This window comes from Meles meles, chromosome 4 (genome assembly GCF_922984935.1).
Source record: "Meles meles chromosome 4, mMelMel3.1 paternal haplotype, whole genome shotgun sequence".
NCBI classification, from domain to species: Eukaryota; Metazoa; Chordata; class Mammalia; order Carnivora; family Mustelidae; genus Meles; species Meles meles.
The window spans coordinates 76,147,847-76,160,539 of NC_060069.1; the positions used below are offsets into that span (position 1 = coordinate 76,147,847).

The 12,693-nt window shown below is 42.0% G+C and overlaps 1 protein-coding gene across 2 annotated transcripts in view; it reads left to right on the top strand.

Annotated features, from left to right (window-relative positions):
• The first annotated feature begins 4,289 nt into the window (after positions 1–4,289).
• The window catches only part of SPTSSB (serine palmitoyltransferase small subunit B), a 33,197-nt gene continuing 24,793 nt past the window's right edge, over positions 4,290–12,693 (top strand). Inside the window, exon 1 of one of the 2 annotated variants that reach the window (XM_046001521.1) lies at positions 4,290–5,789. The gene's annotated coding sequence lies outside the window, so the exon portion shown is untranslated. The remainder of the gene's footprint in view (positions 5,790–12,693) is intronic. The other variant, XM_046001520.1, reaches the window with a different exon arrangement.

Sequence of the window (12,693 nt, forward strand, 5' to 3'; positions counted from 1 at the left end):
ATTGCTCTTCACTGATCTTCAAGCAGCAGGACAAATCTAGCTCCTGCAGAATGGTGAATTTGTTACACCAGCATGTGCTATCCTGGAGTTTGACCCCAGCCTGTTAAAAACTGCTTGTGTTTATACAATTTTACTTTTTGTATTAATGATGTGTGCTCCCTCTCCCGTCCCTCCCTCTCCTGACCTTTTTAGCCCTTCACTTCCATTTTCGTGGAATGATATTTTAGGAAAAGATTTAGATTTTTAAAGAAAAGAAAAAGACTGAATTTCCTTGCTTTACTTTTGCATATACAGACTGAATTCTTTTTTTTAAGCCATTTCCCCAAAGGAATGTGTCTTGCTTATTTCTGACATTTGGTATGTTTCATTCATTGAAATAGTCCTTATTTTCTATGTGTTTCAAAAGCCTGTGAGAAACACAAGATTTGATAAACATTTTGAAGGCAGGAAAAATCCAAATCGTTTCTTCTTTGAGAGTCATGACTACCTTCCAGTGAGTAGAAATTGTCATTGGAAAAATTGGCAGTTTTGATTCTTGCTTGTATGGTTAAAAACTGAGTAAAAGGTATTAGCAGAATTTTTTTTTCTTTTGATATGTGATCACAGAACAATTATAAGCCTACTGTTTTTACCATTTAAATTGTGGGATAGGTTTTAAATGTCTAGGATGTAACTAATTTAGATATCTTTTGAAATAGAGTTGTTTCATGTTTAATTTGTATTTGTAAGAAAAAAATACCCCAAAAAACAAAAGAGAAACCCCAAAACCCAAATAACACAAAACCACAGCACAACTGTTGTGTCTTCTATTTATCTTTGATTCCAGCCTTGGCAGTTGTTTAAAGAAAAAAAAAAATTTTAAAGGCTAAAAAAATAAATAAATAAAAATTAAAAAATAAATAAAAACAAGGTTTAAGGGGGTACCTGAATGGCTCAGTCAGTTAAACATCTGCTTTGGCTCTGGTCATAATCTCAGGGTCATGGGATTAAGCCCTGCCTGGAGCCCTGCCTCAGTCAAGCTCCACACTCTCCCTCTGTCCCTCCTCCCCTTTTCCCTCTCCCTCTGCTCCTCCCCCCCACCCCTACCCTCACAAACCACCCTGCCCCCAATCTGGCTTATTCTCTCTGTCTCAAATAAATAAATCTTTGAAAAAATTTTTTTTTTAATTTTAAAAATAAAAATAAGAGTTAATCTGCACATTATGAAAGTAAACCAGAAAGAAGTCAATAAAATTTATCTCAAATTTCTGGTTTTGCTATTAAATACTCCTCTTACTGGGTTTCTTACATTCTCTCCTCCTGAAAATAAAATGTACATAAGAGAATAAGTGTTGATAAAGAGAAAGATTGCTGATATAGTTAGTTGGGGCTTTATTCTATTCTCTTGATTTCATTGGCTTTCCATTGTCTTCTTTGTCTTGTCCAAATAGCTGTAGATACACACTGGATAGTGTGTGTAAAGACAGTGTTTGAGGTTGCTTTAGAATAATAGATGCTCCTAAGAGTCTTTTGTTAAACTGGTCTTACAGTGGCTCTGGGGGTTTCTGTATTGTTCTTCAGTTCTTTAATGAAATATTACTGCTTTTCCAATTTCTACAACTACTGACTCTGGTTAGTAGTATGATCTTTATCCTAATATTCAAACAGAGACTGTTTAAGGGTTAGGTCCTCCCATGAGAGACTTTAGCCTAAGCATCTGCATATCTGTGAAACTGGAATCAGTGAGTTGGAGCAACGTCACTCATGCTGCTAGAGCATAGCCCCATAAGAACTTCAAAAATGAATTAAAAATGAAGGAAAGAAGGGAGGGAGGGAAGGAAAGACAGAAGGGCAGGTGGGCAATCCTGCTTTTGCCATGCACTTTATAAGAAAGGGGCTGAGTTAATTTTCAGATCAGGGGGGTGTTTCTAAAGTATTCCAAAAGTGCTCAGTCATGATGGTTGGATTTCTGAATGCTAAAGAGTCACGGAGAAGGGGCTGAGTCACTGAAAGAAAACGAAGGAACACAGAGCTCCACTAACAAAATAGAAGAAATGTCAAAATACAGAAGAGAAGTTCCTGAATGATTGGTATTAAGAGAAGGCAGAACGGAGGAAGGAAGGGAAGAGGAGAGGCAAAGGGGGAGGGAGATGAAGAACTATATGAGTACTTTGTAAATGGTGGTTCATTTAATCCTTCAGAAGAACACAATGAAGTCAATATTATTCCCACTTCACAGATGAGAAAATTAAGGTATAGAGATACTAGAGAATTTGTCTCAGACTATAGTTTGTTAGTAGAAAAGCTGGGATTTAAACCCAGGGGTATTTTGTCCCAAAGTCCATAACTTTTACTATCGTGCCATTCTGGTTAAGTTTGGAAGCTTGAGAAAACTCACATTTCACACTGTTCATTTTGCTCCCGTAGGAGTAAGACGGTTCTCAGCAGACGCATACCAGATCTGGTAACTGACAGCTTTCCAAGTGGATAATGTAACTATTCCAAGTGGATTCTCACAACTTTTCTCCTTTCTGGTATGCTGAACTCCAAATACATTCCACACAACCTTGTACAGCTTTACAAATTGATCCCATTCCCTTCCAGTATTTGTCCCCAAACCTTCCAGGTTACCTAAGGAAATAAACTCTTTTACTACTTTTAATTTTTACTACTTCTAAAAGATTTCTACTCCAGCAAGCATGTGTTCTTTAGGTATTCAACAACTGCTTTATGATAATGACAACAAAAGGCTTTGTTCAATATGTTCAGTTGATATAATTATCATTACTTCAGATTCTCTATTATATTCTAAACAATTCTGCCTGGTTCTTTAAAACTTATTCCCCTTTCTACAAGCTGGGGTGTGTCTTAACTATTTCTTATCTCACCATTTGTAATTAGCATAAAGGGAGAATCCTCTTCATGGAGAAAGAACATCATTTGCGACTTGAAAAAAAAATCCTCCTTATCTGTGGTTATATACCATCTTTCCTTCCATCTTTCCTTCCCAATGTTACTTGTGTCTTTGTTCCTTGATTTTTTTCAGTGAATAAGTTTGTTTGTTTGGTTGGTTTAATGGAGCAATTCTCCTGGATTTTTACTTTCCTATTTCATTAATTTCTGCTTTAGTCTTTACTAGTTAATATAATTCTTTTGCAATTTTTTCTAAGTTTTTTGGTTTGTATGTTATTTTGCAACAAATACATTTAAGGTTTATGATTTCTGCTTTTCTATATTCTCCTTTTGTTATGTAGGATTTTTTTCTTGTTTCTAAAGATTTTGTAATTTCTCATTTGTTCTTCTCTTTAATCTAGATTTAAAGCATTTTTAAATTTCCAGTTGTAGATCAATGAGAAGGAATTTTTCTTTTTAATTGTTTTGATTAAGTTTATCCTCATTGTGCTTGAATAGATGATGTGGTCCATCTTATCACTATCTTTTAAAAATGTTATCTTTATTTTATGATCTAGTTAAGTTTCTTTATTTAGATAGAAAAAAATCTATTTTCCATTGGAAATGAAAAAACCCACTTATCTTTTATCTGTGTGTGGTTTTATTACACATAAATCATTTAAGATCCTTTCTAATAGTCTGGATGCTTCTGCCAAATGTACCAGTTTCTTCCCACCTCCAGTTGAAGTAATTGCAAGGTCTCCTACCCGTTTCGCAAAACTTGGGCAGGGAGAAGTGAGGCCTGTTTCTGTACTTCCACAAATGTACAATCACCTGGTGATTGTCAAGATCTAGTAAGGAAACTAGATAATGAGGAATGAGACCTAAAAAACGAGTGCAGTAGTACTGGTCCTGCCGCACAACGGGCTTGGCGACCCTGGGCGAGTCGCTTTTCTGGTTTTCTATTTCCTCATCTATTTCCACACCTTAATGGTGTGGTCCTACTTGCTCTGCCGAAATTACAAGGTTTGTCAGGAGAAGCAGTGAGATAAGGAATATGAACAATACAACGTGATAATGAAATAAAAAATACTACCAGGGGTTGCCAGTATTTATAGGCACAGTCCCAGGGAAGGAAAAGATAACGATGTAAAATCTGGCCAGTGCCGGCTTCAGTTCCTAGCGGGTCCCTTCCCTGACCCCCAACCACCTTTGGGGACCCCAGCTTCCTTTGGGGACGCAGTCCCTCCCGCGTGCAGAACATCCCTCGCAATAACGGAAGTCTCTCTCTCCGTGGCACCCGCGGCTGCTGGAACCTGCTGGAAGAGTGTTGGGCAAATGAGCCGAAACCTCCCCGCAGCTCAAATTGGCGCTTCAGCGCGACCAGCCCCGCCGAGCATGTGCAGTGCCTCCTCCCTCGGCGGTGGGGGTTGACTGGCAGTTGTGGCCCAAACGCTCGTTAATGGGAAGAGGCTCTGGGCCCCCGACGCCCCCGCGTCTGGGGCCGAGGCTCGGTGGCGGAGGTACCGGCCTCTGCGCTCGCAGCCCGCAGCCGCCGCGTTAAACCTAAGCACCCTGCCCTCGGGAGAGAAGGGATCGCTGGGGTTCTGCATGCGGGCTTCCAGGGAAGATGCTCTTCGCGGTCCCGCGCCTCCTCGGGAAGATCGCTGAGAGCGGAGCGCGAGCGCTGGGCACGGCGGCCCCGGAACCGCGGGAGCCCGCGCCGCGCGTGTCTGCGCCGCCGAGCCGCCTCCCAGCCCGCTTTCCCCAGTTTGCGTTCCTGCCGCAGCCCGGGCCCGAATTAACTCTCTTCACTTGTGAGTGAGCACACACAAGTTCCCCGGGCACGATCCTTCCATCTGCTTCCCCGGGGGGAGCCCAGTTTTTCAACGATTAACCTCCCAGCCGAGGGGCGGAGGGAAGGTGGCAGGATGGAGGGAGCGGGGCGGGGAGAGGCATTCTTGCGCGTTCAGAGGCAGCAAAATTAGCTGCCGGCGCTCAATGGGTTTACTTTCTTCGGTTTTGACAAACAAATGCAGGGGGATGCCTGCTCGGCCGACTGCCGCCCCGGCCCGGAGCCCTGGGCTCACTTCGCAGCCTGCTGCCGAGTTTCGCACCGCAGTCCTGCTCAGCATCCGCCGAGCTTCGCCCCCTCGCCCAAGTCTGCAGATGGATGGATGCGGGGCGCAGGCTTCTCCTGGTCGGGTTAACGCTGGCTCCGGCTAAAGCCCCAAAGCGCCCACCTCGCGCCCCTCGTTTATCTGCTCGCCCCCACCATCACTACCAAAGGACGTGCCCCTCTGGTAGTGTCGGGGCTCCCAGCCCAAGAGAGGGGGAGGACACCTCCCTCTCCCCTCCTCCCCATCCCCGCCGCGGCTCGGGGTTTTACTGCAGCAGCCGGAGGTGACAGCGACGCCTTAGCCTCCTCCGTTGCTCTCAGAGCCCTGGCTTCCCCTGCATCCGGAAAGCGCCCCCTCCTGAGAGGCTGGTCCGTGGAGAAGTGCTAACGAGCTGCAGAAAACCAAATTTAAAAATGTAGAAGTCGCTGGGCTGCATTCCTCCGAGGACGAGCCCGATCGCCCAGGACAGAGAGTGGCAGCGTGTGGGAAGTTGAGACCGTAGAGCAAGGGGGGGAGGGGAGTGGTGCAGCCGGCTTTCTCTTCTGGAAGGAATCGCTGGGAGCAGTGCGGTTGGACACAAGTTTGCGTGGGAGTGTTTTCCTTTTGTCAATAATTAATCACCGGAATCGGTCTGGCAGAATTGGAGTTTTAGCAATAGTGCAGAGGGCGGGGCCGAACACCTAACTCCAGGAGGCTCTGAGGAGCCCGGCGCAGTGGGAAGCTCGCAGCAGCTGGGGAGGAGCCAAAGCTTGGGTGCTCACCTAAGCCGCAGGGAGATACACCCAACCCAACCGGGAGGTAAGCATCTTCCAAAATATATGCTTGAACGCTGAAGTAGCTTTAGTAGGATAGAATTCCTGTCTCTACCGGGGAGAAATGAATTCTAGCTTTAATGCAATTTATCAGTTTATTATTTAACTGCATTAAAATTTTAAGAATCGAATGGGTTTTTCCACTTGCCTTAGTAACATAGTTGCCTATCTAACGTAGTTAGAAACTAAGAGGTTTCACTCAACGGAAGCCAAACTTTATTACCAAAACTTTCCCAGCCAAAGAAGAGAAAATTACTTTGTGAATTACTTTCATATTTATCTTTGTGTAGTTCAGTAACTATTCAGGGAAATATCTTTGGGAGGTGCTCGTTTCATTCTTAAATATTCTAGTGTTATGTTCTTATATAATACTTTTTGCCCCTAAAACTACTTTAGGGGCTAGTACACACAAGACAACTACCCGAAAAGTGAAGAACTTCCAATTTTAACATTTTCTCGCGATTATTAAGCAGTGTGTATTTTCTCAAAGATGCTTATGTGATCATTCAGAAGTAACCAGACTTCTAAATCCCAGGAGAAAGGAATAGTTAACTTTGCCATGGGAGTGGGGATGTGACAAATGGAAAGAGGATTTTAGATATGAGCAGAAGTTCTATGTCTGTGTCAACTAAAGTGACATTCAACTGGTTGGCAATTAACATAGATGAGTTCAGCCCCTGACTCAATAAAGAATTTGAAGAATTGTTAAATGTAAACCTTAGCCCTAAAACTACAAATAAGTTCATCAGGGAAATTGGGAAAGTTGTTTTTCTAAAAGACATAGTAGTGTGATCGTTCTTTTGAATTAATTAAGAAATATATGGTCATTTTTGCCTGTGAACTTTCTAGATCAATGCATAAAACTAATGAGGTTTTAATAACTTAGTTTGCATATTTTAATTATTCCTATGCTTTCAAAAACAGGCATCATTTTGATAACTTTCAATGGCTTTGATGACTTTGTACACAGATTACTAGAGCAATAATAAGCTCTCATATGAAATGCACTGTCACCCTCAATATTCAAATATTTCTATTCAGCCACTTAATAACAACAAATTAAGAATAGTTTGTCAAACTAAATGCATGAGCATTCTAGAATTTGACTGGATAGAAAGTGAAAAGTTAACCAGGCCTCAACTACAATCAGTTTTCTTAATCCACTGTTTGTAAATTTATAAAATTTACTTTTGTTAAAACTGTCCTTTGTAATTCTCGATCTACTATGTCAGCATGAGCTATTTTACCACCTAGTATATAAGATGCAACATTTGCATTACAAATTATCCAAATGGAACTCAACTTCCAGAATGGTTGTGTAAGGAGCTCCATGAACCCACTTTTGTAACAAAACAACCACGGGCAAAAATTATAGATAAACTAGTTAGTCTCTGGAAATTGTTCTGAGGAAATACAACAAATGAAGAAAACCTTATTCAAGACAAACGACTGCAATTCAGTAAGAACAACAAGAGTGTGAGGCATTTCAACCACAACCCACTTCCCTGCCCCCCTCCAGCTAGCAGATGGTGCTCCATTCCAGGTGGCTGCCATCAAGAACACAGGGCTCCCTCTCAACTTAGATCCCAGTCTAGGGCTATGGTATAACCCTGGGAAAAGCAGGCTACTGGCATCTTATCACCCACTTTGTGTTGTAGAAGCTTTCATCTAGGCATGAGCAGGCAAGAGGTCTCAGGCTCTTCTTCCAACTACCCCCATTCTTTTTTTTTTTTTTAAGCTTTTATTTATTTATTTGACAGAGAGAGAGATCACAAGTAGGCAGATAGGCAGGCAGAGAGAGAGGAGGAAGCAGGCTCCCCGCAGAGCAGAGAGCCCGATGCGGGGCTCGATCCCAGGACCCTGAGATCATGCCCTGAGCCGAAGGCAGCGGCTTAATCCACTGAGCCACCCAGGCGCCCCCCCAACTACCCCCATTCTTAAGGCATATGAAGAAAAATTCAACATCTAAAAGACAAATAAGCCACATGAAAATGGGCAAGGGAATCAAAGAGACATTTCTCCAAAGAAGATGTACAGATGGCCAATCAACACATGAAAAAGTACTTCCTATTAGTAGTCATTAAGGAAATGAAGACCAAAAGCATAAGGTACCATTTCACACCAACCAAAATGGCCATAATAAAAAAAAAAAGACAGATAATTAACACTTGTTGGAAAGGATGTAGAGTAATTGGGACCATCATACATTGGTGGTAGGAATATAAAATGATGAGTTACTGGGGCAGGGGCACCTGGGTGGCTCAGTCAGTTAAGCATCCAACTCGATTTCAGCTCAGGTCATGATCTCAGGAGCCCATCAGTCTCCAAGCTCAGCAAGGAGTCTCCTTGAGACTCTCTCCTTCTACCTCTGCCCCTTCATCTGCTCACACAAACTCTTTCTCCCTCTCTCTGACTCAGATAAATAGATACATCTTTGAAAAACAAAAGTTTAACACAGAATTAGCACATAACCCAGCCATCCCACTTCTAGCTATATATCCAAGAGAATGAGAATGTACGTCCATGTACACAAATGTGTGAGTGGTACACCAAGGTTCAGAGCAGCATTACTCATAATAGCCAAAAAGTGAAAACAATCAAAATGGTCACTTACTGATAAAATGTGATACAGAATAGAAAAATGGAATAGTATTTAGCAACAAAAAGGAATGAAGTACTGGTACTTGCTACAGCATGGATGAACCTTGAACAGATTATGCTAAATGGGAGAGGACCATATACTATGTGATTCCATGTATATGACAGATCTATAATAGGCAAACCTATAGAGACAGAAAGAGCAGAGTTGGGGAGGAATGGGGAGTGATTGCTAAAGGATACACATGTCTTATTGGGGTAATGAAAATGGCCTAAAATTGACTGGTGATGTTTACATCACTGTGAGTATACTAAAGACCACTGAACTGTGTACTTTAAATGGCTAAATTATATCTCAATAAATCTGGTTTTTAAAAATAAATTGGCCAAGATATTGAAAACACAGATGGATTTAGAACTTGGGAGTTCATGAATTCCCATATACCACTAAACCAATGGCTTACATGAGGCTTTTTTTTATTGATTTGTCAGAGAGAAAGAGAGAGCACAAGCAGGACAAAAGGCAGGCAGAGGGAGAAGCAGACCCTCTGCCGAGCAAGAAGCCTGACACGGGACTTAATCCCAGAACCCTGGGACCATGATCTGACCCAAAGGCAGATGCCTAACTGACTGAACCATCCATTTGTGCCTACATGAGGCTTTTTCCCAAGGACCACATTGAAATATATGAAATAATCAAGAGTGGCCCAGGTGTTACACAGCTCTGTGATTTGCACATGTTTACACACTCACCCGAGTTTTCCTCTGTTTAGAAATAAGTCAAATGTAGGGCCGCCTATGTGGCTCAGTCAGTGAAAGGTCCAACTCTTGATTTCGGCTCAGGTCATGATCTCAGGGTTGTGAGATCAAGCCCTAAGTTGGGCTTGTGCTAGACATGGAGTCTGCTTAACATTCTCGCTCTTCCTCTGCCCCCTCAATACTACCACCCATGCCCCCGGCATGATCTCTCTCTCAAAATAAATAAATAAATAAATAAATAAATAAATAAAAAATGGGAAAGTAGTCAAATGTCGCTAGTGTAGTCTTATAGAGAATTGGCTTGTAAATGCCCAATCTTTTTGGACTCACCAGCTTGCTATACTAATTTAAGCCCAATGAGGCCGGTTGTCCCTCCCATTTCTACATAACTCTAGTCCTTTATCAGTTCTTCAGGCCAGTTGTTGAAAGAGGTCACACTGAGTGAGAGAAGGAGGTTACTTAAATCCCAACCAAGAGCGAACTTTGCCATTCAGATTAGCCCAGTTTCATTCCCCCAATTGGCTCCAGAAGTAGTCTTGGGGGGACAGGAAGAGCTGGAGCAGCCACTCTGGTTTCAGAATACACTGACATGTCACTGCTGGAAAGCATTTCCTGTGATGTGATGTCTCAAATACAAGAGAAGCTCTCAAATAATTCATATATTCCTCTAGTCACCTTTATGTTTTGAGTCCTCATAAACTGCCTGATCTTGTACCAAGAACCGGGGAACTGGATGATAGTGCTTTGTCCAGAAATACGGATATAAAATTAGTGAGTCTCTGAGTTCCATGAGGCTGGTAAGCAGCAGCTAAACTTGTTGCTAGAAATAGTTAATGAGTACACTGAGCCAAACCATACCCTTAGCCTTAGGGATTCAAGTAAGTATGCCTGCATCAGGAAAACTCAAGATTTTCTCTTCTCATCAGCACAGCCTTATCTTTCCGTGTATATGTTTAGAAGAGTATGTCATGCTGATGAAAATGGGTTCCATGTGGCTTTTGACCATCAGAGTTTTTGTACAGGTCCTATTGTCATATTTCATCCAATTAGAAGATTTACACAAAAAAAAGTCAAAGATCCAACCAGTTGTCTATAGATTAATTACATGTAAAAAAAACATGATCACAGTTATTACTTATTAATATTGCTTTGATCGGGATTAATAATTCATTTATCCAGCAGATATTTCTTGTGCACCTATCTTGTGCCAGAACAACTCTAGGCCCCGAATGAGTAATAAAATAAGCTCCTTCCAGGAGCTTCAATTCTAGAGGTGACATCAGCCATTTAAAAGAATGATTAAAAAGTAATTATGATTACGATAAGTGAATTACAGTGTATGATAAGAGATAAGGGCTCTGGAGTAAGAATTAAGCAGGGAAGGGAATGAGGTACAGTTTTAAACTGTGGCATCATGCTAGGAAGTAAAATTGTGTAATTAGATAATGTAAAGATGATGTAGAAACCTGGCTACGTGTCCTGAGGTGGACCATGAGGATTACCAGCTCCAAGTGAACTTTTCCCCTTGGGAGTCTTGGTTTCCCCTTCCCATTAGCATTATTTTGCTACCTTGGCTTTGCTGCTCCTTCATTAAGGAAAATACTAGTCTTAACACAGGCACAAGGAAGACATAGCTTAATACCTGCTCCAGAGAACTATAATCTAAATAAAACACCACCTTATGATAACAAAAATTCTTGTTGAGGGAAATCATTAGCCTGGGGTTTCGGTTTTCTTTTCCTTTCTCTCTTTCTTTGCCCTGGATTCTTGTAGTCTGCCAGAGGATGGTGTGGTAAATAATTAAGAACTGCTTTCCCAAAGTTAACATCTTTTTGAAGAGTTGGGGTGGGGAGGAGGATGTGGGGAAGAAAAATTTCCAGGTCATTTTGGAAAGGTGAAGGGAGAACAGAGCTTTCAGAACTAAAGAACAGAGCATGGACTCCCACAGATCATCTGAAAAACGTGGGGAGGGGGGAAGCAACCAGAGTCTCCACTTTCCTGGACTGTCCCAGAATCTCTACTCAAGGCTCCTGTTTTAAAAGACACCTGAGGACACATCATTCTAGGAAAAGACAATGGGTGTGCAGCTCGCCTGGAATAGAGCTTTTAGAAAATGGCTTAAAAGGAAGCAGGGACTTGATGTTTTAAAGTTAAAAAAAAAAAAAAAAGAGCATTTATGTCAGGCTTAGGGGAGAAGCATTTAAGCATGGTCAGAGTCCAGTTAGAAATAAGTCAAAAGACTTATGGGGGTTATTTTGGTGTATTAGAATTCTAATTTATTTATTCTACAGATGTTAATTGAGCAGTCGCTATGTCTGGGTGCTGGGGGAATAACAGAGAGGAAGACCTTGTTTCAAAGATCTTTCTTTGGGATGCCTGAGTGGCTCAGTCAGTTAAGTGTCTGCCTTCAGCTCAGGTCATGATCCCCGGTTCCTGGGAGCAAGTCCCACATCCGGCTCCTTACTCAGCAGGGAGCCTGCTTCTCTCTCTGCCTCTGCCTGCCACTCTGCCTACTTGCACTCTCTCTCTCTGACAAAAAAATAAAAATCTTAAAAACAAAAAAAACCACAAAAACAAAAACCTTTCTTTGTAGAAGTTACATTATATGCCTTTTGCAACAAAATAGCTGAAGCACACAGTGATGAGGATAAGAACTTTTTGACCTGCCTGTCCTGACACCTCCTTCCAGACTGGGTTAACACCTCCTTCCATACGCTATCCTGTCATAGTACTTATCACACTGTGTGGGGATGCTAGCCTAACTGTCCTTTCTCCTCTCTGGAAAGTGATAGAGGAGAGTGACCTGTCAGTCTTAGTCATCGTTTACATCTCTAGTACATTTTTTTTTAAAATTAAGGACTTATTTATTTATTTCAGAGAGAGCAAGAGCGAAGAGCATGGGGTGGGGTCAGAGGGAAAGGGAGGGAGAGAATCTCAAGCAGACTCCCAGCCCCCCCCCTCCACCCAGCACCTGTGTGATGAATATTTGATTGGATGGATGGGTGGGTAGATTAATGATTTGCCAAGTTAAGACCAAAGCTCTTTGCATAGATAGGCAGTCCCCCAGAGTTGTTAAGAGTTGTGTACTCTACATTAGTTGTGAGACTCTGGGTCAGCTTTTAAATTTCCCAATGTCAGGGGCACCTGGGTGGCTCAGTCAGTTGAGCTCCAGTGATTTTGCCTCAGATCATGATCTCAGGGCCCTGGGGTCAAGCCCTGCCTTGGGCTCCACACTCAGCAGGGAGTCTGCTTCTCTCCCTCTCTTTCTGTATCTGCCTGGCCCCGGCTTGAGTTCTCTCTCTCACTCTCTCAAATAATCTTTAAAAAATAAATAAAATAAAATAAATTCCCCAGTGTCTCAGTTTCCTCTTTTGTGAAATGATTACAGAAATAGTGCCTCCACCATAGTGTTATTAAGTGAACTACATAAGGTAAACTATAATACAAAGCAGTTAGCAAAGTCCTGGGACTTAAGTTGTTCAATAAATACTCTCTGCTATTATTACCAATATAGAATGGCAGTTTCCTAGGGG